At 40.8% G+C, this 14,477-nt stretch overlaps 1 long non-coding RNA gene across 1 annotated transcript in view; it reads right to left on the bottom strand.

Annotated features, from left to right (window-relative positions):
- Window positions 1-14,477, bottom strand: part of LOC308073068 — a 126,335-nt gene that overhangs the window by 76,458 nt on the left and 35,400 nt on the right. The window contains exon 3 of the long non-coding RNA XR_013931893.1: window positions 11,878-12,019. This is a non-coding gene — a long non-coding RNA (uncharacterized lncRNA). The remainder of the gene's footprint in view (window positions 1-11,877; window positions 12,020-14,477) is intronic.

Genomic DNA, 14,477 nt, shown 5'->3' with positions numbered 1-14,477 from the left:
CTGTGTGAATAGTCCCACCATTAAGCCAGTTGGAGATTGGCCATTTAGAGTTGAAAAGGCCAGCAGACACCTGTGTCAAGTGCATCCTTCCTTTGCCAGATGGAAATAATTTGAGCCTTGAGAAAGTTCTCACTTATTGTCATTTGAATGGGTCACAGAGAATCACACCTGCAGAAAAGCTGTACCGTGCATCTCACAGACCAACGCGCACTGGGTGGAATCACGGTTCCAGTAGGGTCAATGGGACTGTTGCTGTGGAACTTGAAAGTAAGGCTACTTATTGCCAGCAGGGAACACTTTCAGAGGCAATGAAATCTTGTTTCAGCGTAATCTAAGACATACATCAGTCCTGAAATTAAAAGAAGAGGGGGTTTTCCTTCTGATTTCTTATTTCCACATAAAGACTATTTTTCTCACTTTTATCAGTCAGCTACAGTTAATATGTTCTTCTGTCCTAGAGACTTTGTGTACATATGTATGTACATACTGTATGGACATTTACACTCAATTAAAAATTAATTAACATCATGTGGTGATTCATATATTCTCTAATATAAGTATAGAGAACAACTGTATTAGTAAATGACAACACTTTAAAGGCAAGTATCCTACATAATGTGTAAAATGCTCCTTGTTAAAGACACAGAAATGTTATAGTTCCACTATCAGCTAAATATTGAAATACTGGATGTTTAGGTGATGGATAAACCTACAAAGGATGTAATCTTTTTTTTTTCCTTTTGTTTCTTGCCAATGAAACACCAAGACACTTGAATTCAGTTCAGGTTTTGGTAGTCCAAAGATGTACCATTTTTCAACAGGAAAGAAATATTCTTTTAGTAAACACCAGACTAAAAAAGCAGAGGAAAGGCTTCCAAAGAAATGATTCCCAAGAAATGTAATGATTCCCAAAGATATCATTACAACTGATCCAGTCAAAAATGAGGCTGGGAATTTTTTCCAGGACATTTCCTGTAATCACAAATTTTCTATGATTTTATACAGGGGAAGTTTAGGAAACCACTTGCTACTTGGCTTCCACGGTAAGGGCTCTGCATGTCACACAGGAGCAGCAGGAGCACCTGCAGAACACTCCTGTGCTCCTGACCATCTCCTCCTGGCTGCTTAAGGTTTGTTGAAGTCAAACAGCACCCAGCCAGTTTCATACCAGTTATCCCATTTACAAGTTCACAGTGGCTTAACAGCTGTTACCAATATTAATGGCTAATCAATTACTATTGATGTAATTATTCTTCTCATCCACAAGCAAAGTCTTAAATAAAGGGGTAAATATTAACTTAGGCTCCAGCTGATAGGCTTTTCTTCCCCGTGCTTATTAGTATAGGCTTCCCTTCTGAACTTTGATAAGACATTTATGGAGTAAGACACACACACAATTAAAGACTACGATTGCTGCTATGGGCAACTTTTTCTTCATTATCACAGGACCTTAACCTGGACTTGTCTAATGTTGCATAACTTTTTGGTACCCTGCTCCATCTGTACACTTGAAAGATGCCTAGGAGTGCGAGCACAGGCTTGCTCTCAGAGCTCAGAGCCAGCATGCCACCAAAAGAGCCCTTTAGCATGGCCAGTGACCAAAGGAAATGCTTCCACAGTGGTCCAAGTGAACAAGGAAGACAAAAGGTGATGCTGCCCGCAGCTTGCCAAAACACTATCGCCAATGGGCCAGCCAAAGGTGAGACCACTGCTCTACAGGTTGTGCCACGTGTTCCCATAGTGAGCAAACAAGCGCCAGGTGAGATATGAAATCTGGATATTGGGACCCCATTTACCAACAGAGGAATGACTGCAATGGACTCAACAAACTTTCAGAAGGACAGATTCACAGGGGTTTGGCTGGATGACAAGGCTACACAGGTCTAATCAGTCAGAGGTTGACTGCAACACAACCAACATAGATCAAGACCCTTTTTCAGCACAAACAATACAAATTTATTTTCATTGAAAGCAAATTGTCACCTTTTAGTTCTGTGTTGGCTTGCTAATCAGCATCATTTTTTTTCAACTTCACTATTTCCCATAACCAAACCTCCAAGTATATAAATAAACACTTCAACTGCTAGAAAAATTATGTTTTTTATAACATATAGGAACTTCACCATGAATATTTTAAAGACAAAGCTCCAGCTCTCAGGGTGGCGTGTTTTAATTGCTATTTCTTTGAAATTCTAACAATACTTGTGCACTGATTTGTAAAAAATACATCTCAATAAATGCAACTCTTAGTCTCATCTGAGGTAATACGGGGGTTGTGAGGGGAGACACCACTATATTTTGCTCCCTTTCCTTGTACAGCCTAAATTCTGTAAGTCAGAAAATTGATCCACAAGAACAAGCCAGAATGGGTAGTAAACTATCCATGGCAAACTCCCCATCGCTGGAGTTTTTAAATCAAGGTTGAATGTATTTCTAAACTATGTGCTCAAGCTCTACCACAAGCTCAGTGCAGGAATCAGTAAGTAAAATCCTCTGGCTTATGGGAGTCAGCCAAGATGGTTATAATGGTTCCTGCTGGCCTTAAAAATCATTAATATAGGTGAAATAGAAACTATGGTTGAAAATCATCCATGTGCAAAGCCCTGCGATAAAACCTTGAATAGAATTTCAGCCAAAGTGCTTAGAAAGTCTTAGGCCACCCTGCATCCAGTCTGATTTTTAGGAAAAAAACCCTGAACTACACATAGAGAACAGCTATGTCAAGCCTTATTAGGGTTGTGTTTTGCATACTGTGAGAGGAAATAGAAAGCATTGCTTTCTGCCCCAGGGTTGCTGCTGGAAGAGAAAGACCAGCTGGGACCTCTTGTGGAATGCAAAGGAAGCTTAACATTTATCTGCTTTTGCTCTCACTCGTATTTGTTGGAGGAGCGCTTAAAATGTGCATCTCCCAGAAAAGAAGAAAAAAAAAAAACAAAAACCAAACCACTAAGGAAGCTCTTTTGACCTATCAGCAAGTTTCAGAAGGGCTGGAGTCAGCGGTGGCTTTGCTATGCATCCTCCAGGCTCACCGAATAGCCAGTCATTAATGACTAACACTGAGGCGCCAGTGTAGGAGGACACGCACCTTGCAGCGTGGTACGTGAGAAACTGGTCTGTGAACCCAGTAACTTCTCCATTTCAATAATGTCTATTGTAGAATAGAATTTATCAAGAGAAATGCTGACTCCACAGCTCATGAACATAAATCATCTGTTGAAGGGCAAAACACATGAAATTGCCTTGAGATCTGGAGCAGTTTGGGAAGCACATGATTTTAGCATACCGCATTTGGCCAAGGCTTATTAGTGCCTCCTGAAATGGAGAGGTGCCCACTGCTCCTCCTGCATGGACACACAACCCAGGGCAGCGGGCAGAGACTGGCCGCAAATACGTTCACACAAACTATACGTGGGTATTAGTAAACACGCAGGTTCCACCATAAAGGGATTATATTACTCTTTCCTGGCATCTGGAATGTGCATTGTGTTACCAAACAAAGGAAATTATGCAAAGGTAGCCCCCAAGGCAGAATAAGCATGATCCGCTCCTACTTGTGAATACTGAGCAAACACTTACTAGCCACAATTAATTACCTGCCTCTGCTCGTTTTGTTAAATGATCAAAGTAATACATCCACTGGTTGCACATGAATGTGACTATTTGTACAAAATTACATTTATACAGTAGCGGTGCAGGGCCAGATCCTGCAGTATTTGTCATTATTCACATGCCAGTCACATTACTGAGGGAATTGCTTCTAATTACTTAGCATCAGGACTGTACGACGCAGCCAGACTTCTGCAATATTAAGGTGATAAGGATATATAGCAGAGCAAGGGTAGAATCAATTGTTCTTAGATTCCTTCTCTTCCTCATCAGCCCACCTGACACACATGAAATATTTCTGAAATCAATTTCAGAATGGCCAGACGGGGTACTGTAAGTACCACAGTCGGTTCATCAGTTGGCTCTTCCAGGAAGACTTCAGGAATTAGGATGGAAGCGTATTACTTACTTTCCCACAGGATAACTGCAGTGCGTACAATAGCCCTTGTTCTAAGAGATACTGCTGTGCACGCTGCCTCACACGCTCTATCAAATGAACATCGTTCACCCCTGTTCAGCAACAGCTGTGCAAAGGACCATTCTATAAGGTTAAACTTTCGTTCTCCATTTCTTCAGCGCTGTGCAGTATTTTGTATCAGCACTGAACCAGCTGAGGTCCTTCAAAATCAGTTTTCCTGCCTCAGTTACTCAGACGCAGTCATATTTACCCCTGCAAAGCGTATATGGGCAGTTCACCTCTGGCAGGATGTGACCAGAACTGTGGGTCTCATTCCTGAGTTTGGCTGTCTAAAACGAGAACTGTGTTACCAACCCACCTGGAGCAGAAAACACGGAGCGACAAGACACTAACAGGGCCGGGCTCTTGGGCCACTGAAGTCCTTAGGCAGTTTTCCCCCGCCCGCAGCAGGCTTTGGAGGCAGACCGCTGAACTTCCACCTCCGGCAATCCCATCCGTACTTGCTCACAATAAAGCAGAAGTTGTTTCACAGGCCTTAGCAAATCCAGCACGCGGTTTCACTCTCCTTATAAAAGCTTTGTATATGCCCTCCTGGCGCAGAAAAAAGGGAAACTTTTCAATAAAGGTATGGAATTAGGTTCGCTAACAATTTTCATAGAAGTGTGTACAAAAGGAGCTCTATTTAGTGTCAGTGCAGACCGTTTGAAACACATACATGGTATTTATGCAGTTTCCTTTTCTTTCAGGAATTGTTGTTGCTCTATTTGATCATAGTACTTCTCCAGCTCCTAATATTTTTGGATAATGTTCTTGCCTTCATTTGTAATCACTTTTTATTCGGTGTGGAAGACAGATTTTTCCAATTTTGTGCTATTATGTACCTTAGCATGGAAAGGATTAGATGGGTTTTTCTTTTCCCTTTTAGTCCTTATTTAACTGCTTGTGAGCTTCAGGGATTTATATCCCAGTAGGTCTAATTCCAGGATTATAGGTATCTAGATATCCAGTAAATCATTTAGCAGCACATGGGTTTAAGGCAACTCGAAATAACCCCTCCAGTTAGCTCTTCAGCTAAACACGGAAGTTAGCTAGAAGCACTAGATTTGAGTAAGAGTTATAAAGTAATGCAGAATCATTAATTTAGCATCTGATCTACTTGCTTCAAAGGCACTGATAAAATTTATGCTCATTTCAGTGGGAACATGGCAAGGTCTTCAAATCCTCTTGCTTTAGATGCTTTCCTTCTTCCTAGCCACACACTAATCAAAGTCTCCTCCTCCTCTGATTTAAGGTTCAGCTCTCATTCCCACAACTGTTGCATCTGTATTTAGATAAACACTGGCAGGTTGAGTTGACCCAAAATTTAGATTTATCAAAAATGAAATAAAATGAGCAACAGAAAGCTTTCTGTATTTGTTTTTCTAAATTCCAGTGAAAGCAGCTTCTCCGTTTGGACTTCAGTTTTCCTTGGCATCATCTACAGCCTGAACATTGCAGCACGTGCTCATACATGAAAACAAATAGGGGACAGACAAAAGCAAAATTGAGTTATAGGTTTTCCTTGTTTGGGCTTAGTGAAATGTAAGCAAGTGGTATTGAAGATCAAAAAGAAATCTGGTTTCTTGGGATCTATCATTCAGAACAATCAAAATGAATACTAATAGCAAAGATAAGGAAATCCATGCTTTTAACTGTGCGTTCTAATTTGCTCACGCCCCTTTAAACATGGCTCGGCGAGTGAGAAAGGCTTTGCCCCGGCAGAGCAGTTCGTACAACCACAGACCTGTGCCAGTTCTCACCAGGCGTGTCTGAGGGTTTGTCACGCCGGGTTCAGCTAAGGCACTGTTCCACCGGCGCCGACAGCCGGAGCGTTGGTGAGGCACAGGGATCTCAAGGTCAGATTTGTGGTCTGGTCTGAGTTGTGTGAGAGGCTGTTAAATCCATCGTTCGATACATTCATAGCACTGACTGATTCTCTCCAACCTGTGCAAGAAGGTGCTGTTGTACCTGACTTCCCTTGTGGTAGGCGGCATCATGGAGCAAGAGGCTGCGATGTGACACAAACCTCAGCACGGAGGCTACTCGCTGCGCACAGGGAAAGAACCTGGTTGCTCTAAGAGGGCCTGAAGGAAACCAGGACTGCATCTGGGGTGTGGTAAGGTGATAAAACTGAGCATCCCCTCCCACCCTCAAGGGTAAGTGCTTGCTTAAACTCTCTTTATGTTGGGTGTGTCAGAGGTGTGGGCCCAGAGGATCTGCCATAGCCAGAATTAACATGTGTTCTTCTTCTGTAGAACAGATATAAAAAGGCCTTTCCAGACAGAGGCTTTTTGCCTGCATGAATGTCAACACTGAGTTCATTTCAGGCGAGTTCTGTGGTGAACAGAAAGGTAAGGTTAGGTGAGGAGCCCTTCCCATCAAACCAAACTTGAAGGAAAGCCAGGGCTGCAGGGCTGGATTAGGACTGGGCACATCCCAGCACATAAGTGGTGAGTAAGATGCACCACTTCCAGCAGCAGGCAGTGAGTCTCAAAAACACACTTTGAATCTGCAATTCCCTTCTTCACATGGGATAGGAAGGAGGGGTTACAATTTATTAGTTTTCTACGCACTACCTACCATCCTATCACTGGCTCAGGCAATCAGGCCAGTCAATAAGACAACCATTGAATCACAGTTCTCCTCGCTTCCATGTACATCCTGCAAGAAGTGAGCAACCAAGCAGATAGACTTGTTTACTCCTGCATGCCTGGATCCATGGTCCAGAGAGCCAACAAAGGGGACAACAGAGCATTCAGTTTGTTTATCTTTATCTCCTGCGCCAGAAAAAAAAAGTTACCAAGTAGTCTTCCCTTACTAACCACAGTCCACCTTCCCTGCAAACCATTGTCTACCCATGGCCACAGCATCTTCAGCTCAATCTTTTTAAATGGGCTTGAGAAATCTGATTTATAAATGAATGAACAGTGAATATGGAGAAATAACACATCCATCGGTGCCATGTCAACCTGGTCCATCATTCATAAAATTTCATGTGTATCTAGACTCTGTCAACAGATCTGCCTCAAAGAGCATGCAGGATCAGCAGTCTGCAGCTTCAGAAACAGACAACATCTAAATCCACCACCATTTCACTAACATCTCTGCCTGAATATGATAGATAAGGATTTCAGAAAGGCATGTCAAAGATAAAAGGAAAGCTACCCCTTGCTCTTGTTTAATTTCCCTTCCAATTTCCTAAAAGGCCTGTTGCGGGAATGACTGTCACCAGAAAGATACAGGGCCCAATTTACAGCCATTGCACAGAACTGCAATAAGCAGTTGCAGTCTATAATTTTCAAGTAACACCACATTTATGAAAACTGCAACAATCCCTTTTGCTGTGATTTGTGGACTCTGATGGCAGAAGAGCCAACCTCTCTCTCAAGCAGCAGAGAACAAGAGAAAAAGATGAAGAGAAACAAACTGGCTGCTGCCTCAGCATGTAGGCTGCAAAATAAATAAAAAACAGTCTTAAAAAGTGTTAATAAAATATCCGCTAAGAGTAGAAGGGGAGATTAGAGCTGACAAGTTGGCCATAGGGCCTTCTTCAGGCTCTTCCAGTTAGAACTGAGACAAGATGACACGTTGAGAAATTGAACTATGTTGACATGGCCTGCATTTTCATAAATTTCATGCTCCTTTTTTTATATTTAAAAAAAAATCTGCAAAATTAAAAGGAGAGAATTAAAAAAAAAAAAAGGCCTGTTACACTGTGCAGTTCTCCTATGCATCCTGTACCAGGCTTTGGAACAAATGCAAGAGAAACTGAAAGACCCATGACAGACGATGCGTTATATTTACTGAGTAATCACCTCTAATTTTTGTCACCAAGGATTCTATTTGAGTGGAAAGACTTCAGCATGAGTTGGATGAGGTCCCAGATCATCCTGGAGTTTTTAGGGAGAGCAGTATTACTACTACAAGAGCAAACCAGAAAATACAGTGGTTAGAGCTTATTATCTTTTGGGTTTTTTTCAAAAGCCCTATCAACATCGGCAGAAAAGCTTTCATTAGGTCTAATCCCTTTCTGAAAAACAATTCTTTCTGAATTGGGATTAAAATTGCAGCATTTGGGAAACATTCATGAAGAAACTAGGGATGTTTTTTTTATAAATGGCTGCAACAGCAAGTGTTTACTCCCCTTCCACCTCTGAAGAGTCAAACCCAGAGTTCCACATTATCATGATTTCACTCACTCTGTGCTTCAGGCAGCTTTAATGTTTTAAATCTGAAGCATCTCCTCTTTTTTCCCCAAAAAGCAACTCCATTATTAAATAAATTATAACTATGCCTCTAGTTTTGCTGTCTGGGAGTTTCCCTATCCAATATTTGGGAACTGGGAGGTTTTCTCTGAATTGCTCAGACTAGCAAAGGTAACACAAGAGATTTTCCAGTTACATCATTTTACTTTTATCATCATCGTCATCATTATGATTGTTGTGATCTTTTCCTTTCATTTTAGCTATTACCTAACCAAGATGTATAGGGCTTCACAGCACGTAGTCTGCTTTCACATTTCAAAAGAGGATAGGCATGCAGAGATTAGAGGTCCAACAAAGAGTTCATCATAAGTGCAACTAGTATTGTTTCTAATCAGTGACCTGTACAGCATCAGTACAATTGGGCTGAAGGCTGGCAGGTTACAGAAGTATTCTTCATGCAGTAAGCTCAGTAACAGAGATGTTTCAGGAGAACAAGTTTTTGTTACCTTCAGTCATACTTTCAGCGGCATGGCTGGTTTGATGTTCACTTCACCTTCTTTGAGGGGGCAATAGAAGATGTAAATCTTAATCCCTTCTGAGCACAGACTGCTTGAAAGGCAAGAGAATAAATCTGTCTTCATCAAATTAAACGTGGGTGGAAAGCTAGGAAGACCCTCAAAAGAGAGTTTACACCCCTGTAATGAGCTCTGCAATTCTAAACTTCAGCAGAAGAACTTAAGTCATTGGTCCTGCTGGGGAAACTATGCCTGAAAGGGATAAAATTTTGGCAAGGGCCTTCTCACAGACCTTGCTGCTAAGGTTGTGTCAGAAAGTGCACTCACTTGTGGTGGAGCTGGCCTTTAAAAACCGAAAATCCTCTGGGCTTTGGAGAGGTCATAAAGAGCTGGACTTGTTGTCAGCTAGGCTCCTGCCTTGAGTTTCAAGGTCTAGCAAGGCCCTGATCACAGCCCATTCACTAGTACTTTAGGCCACTTTCCGCTTAATGAAGTCTAGAGAGATGGTAAATGACCATCCTAAGGCTGCCGCTTACATATAGTGGACACGGCCTCTGCGCTAGAACATCAGCGACAGAAAGAGGCAGACCAGCAACAAGCTTTGGCAGCACAGTGATGGTGAGGGACCACGCAGTCCAGGACAGTTGGAGTTCTGCTCACTGGCTTCAGTCATCTTCTTACCCAAGCAAGCAAGGCTTCCTCAGACCAGCAGGTGGGACTCTTAACGAGAGAAGTTACGTAAAGGCAGAAAGCTTGATTCACCAAGCCGCCACACTGGCAACATGTTTACACAACTTCTCCATCCAAAATCAAGAGGTGCCCTCTAGGGATACTTGCACCCCTTTAGCACGGGTGGTAGAGAACACTTTAAAAGGCAATCAAAGCAGGGAAAAAGGGAAAGCAATAATTTTGGATAATTGGAGCAAAGAGGTAATACATATCTCGGTGTCACAGGGAAGACTGGCCAATGCAATACGCATTTCCTCTTATCTCAGAATTGTATTTATAGAAGTAAACTGTGTTTAAGTTAAAAGGAAGCACATAAATCTTCTCTTATTGTCATCTTGCAACTCACAGCAGCTGCTAATTATATTATAGATCTTCCAGAAGTATGTATAGTAATTACCAGTTTCAGCCACATTATTAGACTTGCAAATAGAGTTGGCTTTTTGCAAGCCTATCGGAAGCAAAGGGTCAGACCAAAAAGGGGTAAATCAGCACAGACTGAAGGAATCAAGTGGGAAAACCTAATTGTACTGGACTTACTCTGATCTGAACTGGATGAAGATACCCACCACATTTAAGACATACACAGGTTTCCTTGCTGAACTCTAATTTTGTGTGCACACCCAAGTTACAAGTTATGTCAGGCCTCCTTGTGTGGCCAACTCGGCAATTATTAGGGTCTGACTTTGGGACCAAACTCAAGGTACTGGAATCAGTGACAGCTCTCTTCAGATCCTAAAATCTTTCAGAAAGAAAAACTGATGTTATTGTCCTTAACGCAGGAGTAAGTTTAAGACTTCTGGAGTCCTTGAGAAACCCTTGACACTGCATCTATCTGTGGATGAATGGAAGCACCACTTTTTGTTACTTACATAAACAGGCAAAAAGGAAATCAATTTAAATAAACAGGGTCTGGTTTTACTACCCACTTTCTCCATACACTGAAGATAAAAAGCACTACCAGGCACAAATCCTAAGTATTATTTATGTATGCATACATACATGGGAAGAACCACTTGTATTATTAATTTCTTCTGTTTGTCTGGGTTTCATATCAAGCCACTGCTGAATTCCAGCACTGCCTGGAATACTTAAACCAACAGGGATTACATGAGCAAAAGACTGAAAGGTTGGTATGCAAGGTAGAGTTTTCAAAAGCATTAAATGACCTACATGCTGGATTTGCAATGTAAAAAGTTATTTTTAATACAAAGTATTCTTAAGTCCAAGTTATTCTTACATAGAAAATATAGAAGTACTAATAAATATCTATCTAGAATTGAACTTTTTTCCACATTACAATCCTGTATGAAACTATTAATCAAACCTCTGTTTCCTCAAAAGGGTGGTAGAAATGTAACAGTGACCAAAATAACAGACAAATGGTTAATATTCTCTGTTAGGCCAGTTGGGGCATTTAGATGCCATGATCTCTTCCCACCTCAAGCACAGCTTATTGTAAAGCCACAATAATAAGATAAAAGTATATACTTGCTTTGTGAATTATAAATTGCAAAACATTTTGATACCTTTACTGGAAAGGTTTAACATGAGTGCAAAGCCATATTATTAATGAGAATAAGACATACAGTTACTTAAAGTCATCTTCATATTGCTTTGCAGCTCCAGTGTCTACTCTTGCAAAGTAATGAGTTTCCTCCATTCTCATGGAGAATAAAGAGTTGAAGTAAAAGTGGAAAACATTCTGCTGTGCCCAGCTGGATGGGCGATGTTTAATGTGCAACATCCTCCTTGGGAAAATAATGTAAATAAGTGTTTCACGATTTAATATCCAATTTCCAGGCTTTTACACTACTTGGCAATCACTCAAATCTAACAGTGAACCAAGGGAAAGATTAAAAAGCCAAAGGCCACAAACTTGTTTAAACTAGTATAGTGGGTTCAAAGTTTCCTCTAAGATCTTGAGCTATACTTTCCAGATACCACTGAAGTAAAAAACGTAGGCAGCCCCACAGATAAGCTCCTATTTACTCTAGATGAACCGAAGCACTACGAGTCACACTTTGGACCTTGTTCTTACCCATAATTAATACCTGATTATTTTGGTTACTCAACTGAAGGGTGACTGAAGTATAGCCTTTCGGAAGTGTTTAAGAGCAGAAGCTGCTAAAAAAAAGAACTGCTGCTGCTAATGTGGAGAAGGATGGTGGGAAAATACTTATGTCTTCTTGCCAAAGGGAAAGTGCTTTAAAGTACCTGCAGCCATTGATATTCCTGTTCTTGCTGAAAACTTAGTGGGAACCCCACTGACTTTGGAGGTCGCAGGAGAGAGTGCTCACAAACTGAAATGTATGTGGGAAAGAAAGCAGGGAGAAGAAAGAAGTAATAATGCAGAGTCCATCCTTACCTCTGCTTGGCATCTACAATGACCTGGTTGTCGCACTGTCTTGACCGGGTTTTGTTCTTTTACAGCATGTGATCCAGATCCTTATGTTCTGACTTTCACCAATGGGAATGCTGATAGGAATTCTTCCTCTCTTCCCAGCCATCTTACAGGAAAAAATACGGTACATTTTAAGGAAGGCAAATTATTTCACTGTTCTCATTTATATAAAGCACAGCAGAAGCCCATTTCACCATTCTAAAACTTCAGACTCTGAGCCTAATGAATGTGGAAGAATATAATCAGTATTTATTATGTTTCAGTAGCACAGTTACTTATATGACTGCTCATCCAAAACACCAGGTACTGAACACAGGCGGAGCGGAGTCTAAACACACAAGGAAAACTGACAGAAGAGGTGACAGAATACAGACTGAATCAAATGCAGCTTTTAAAAAAAAAAATCAGTTTCATTCTCCAGTGCAAAGTATAAACCAACTTTTTCCTTTTCTTAGAGAAGTCAAAAAGTTTTTTCTCAGTCTGCAAAATATTTGTTTATCAGCTGATGTCCACAGTTGATTAACTGCTGAAATTCTGCTCTGCATATTTACCAAGATCTAGGCTATCACATCCTCTGCCAAACTACTTTTCTTTAGCCTGCAATCACTTTCCTATAAAACAGAACTAACCTAACCTTGTTGATACTTAGAGAAACCCAAAAGCTTCCAATAAATATGAAATCATCTTATATTTGAAGATGAATATCTGTCCTTTGCAGTGAAATTCACAGGATCTCACCTCTTTGCAACTGATAAACATTGTCACAGCTGGGCAGGATCAAGTTCTGAAAAACGTGTTGAGCTTCCATACATTGACTCCAAGGTCATCAAGAAACCAGTTCAAAACAGGAAACACCTCTACCCCCATGGATTAGAAAGATTCCGTGTAACTGTAACAAGTGCTTACTGTAAATTCCATTATAAGGAACCCCTACCAATACCTAGAGTGGTAAGCTCTTAAAAATAGAGTCTGTGTCGCTTGATTCTTGGAATCAAGAACATGTCTTAAATCAATATGAGTGACCTGGAGAGGACTGATTCATTGTCCGCTATTTTAGTCAGGTTTCCTATTTTTAATAGCAATCTAATACCAAGTCAGTTTTTGCACTACTGGGTCCCACTGCACCATCTTGGAAGAAACAGCTGCTACCAGCTCAACAGGTTGGGACTTCATTGTGCATTCTCTGAGGATTGTCCCTGACCTGTCCTCCCTGGTCTGGCTGAGCAGTACAGGTACACAGCCTTTCCCCATGAGCTGCTTTTGCTGGCAGCTACTCCCAGTTCTGGAAAACAAATTGCAGACCATTATCAGCTCTTCTGGTAATTGCTGCAGGATGGAAAAGGAGAGTGCAATAAATCACAACATCGTTATACTAAGGCCCAAATGGTCTGGCATATTTTTGCTTAAGATGGTTAACACAGTAGTGGTGTAGAATGCAACGGTATATAAAAATATCCTACATTGACTTAGTTTGTGTATGTGTTTTTTTGTACATGTTCACATCATTCACAACACATTTTAAATTAATAAAAATAGCCTTATCTTTAGCTACATCAGTAACATTTTGCTTTTTAACTCTGTGGGAAGAAATTCCCTCAGTCTTTAAATATGCAAGCCTTGAACTCTGCACAAGGCATTACATCTGTTGCAGAGGTACAGCACATAATGATTGCAGGCTAAAGGTTGGTGTATTTTCATTGTTTGTATTCTATCTTTAAGAAAATGTCCAGTGAGCAACCACATCTCAGTATTTACATGGACATCACATAGTTTCCAGTAAAGTTTTTCATGCCCAGGTAAAAAAGAAGCTACTTGGGTCAAAGTAAAGTTCTCCAAAGGCCAATATAATACATGAACTTCAAAATTCTGATTTTAAAAAAAAGAAGCTGCAAACCCAGGCACTTTCAAACAACCATTAGGTCATGTGAATAGGAGAAGTTAGATGGGATTTCCCTTGGGATATTCCAAGAACATGTATAATCCCAGGCGCTGGGCCAACAGGATCCAGGCATGTCAGTGAGATGCAAGATAGGGAGGAGTCAGCAGTCATGTTCAAAAATATGCATTTAATGTTCAGCCAAGGAGCAACATTAACAGCACTTGTGGATTTGCCAAGTGCCCAGAGAAAAGTGCAAGGATGGAGTGGAGGAAAAGGAAATAAATAAAACTGGAGAGGGAAAATTATATATAATAAAATCTTGCTTCTCCCTCCAGTTCCAGACCAGCTCATCAAAGCCAAAAGGTAATTCCACTCCTTGCAATATCTTCCATCTTGTTCAGATTTCACCCACGAATAAGCAACTGGATTTCTACCAGACAACTGGAAACCTACCAAAAGCACAACCCTCTGACGTGCTAGCAAAGCTGGAATTAGATAAAACATTCATGAGAAAGACCCACAGATTTAGTGGATATGACTTTCATAAATGCTGGTGTTCAGAAAGAGCAGTTTATAGAAAACATTTGCCCCTAGTCTACAGTCTCTGCTGAAATGAGTTTAAACTACCTTAGTATCAAATGCATCTTCTTTTTTTTTTTCCTTTTTGATGATGGCATTGTTATTA

The sequence above is a fragment of the Falco punctatus genome, assembly GCF_963210335.1.
Source record: "Falco punctatus genome assembly, chromosome: 14".
Taxonomy (NCBI): domain Eukaryota; kingdom Metazoa; phylum Chordata; class Aves; order Falconiformes; family Falconidae; genus Falco; species Falco punctatus.
Note: the sequence above shows the minus strand (reverse complement) of the source record. Positions and strands in the feature narration are given on the sequence as shown.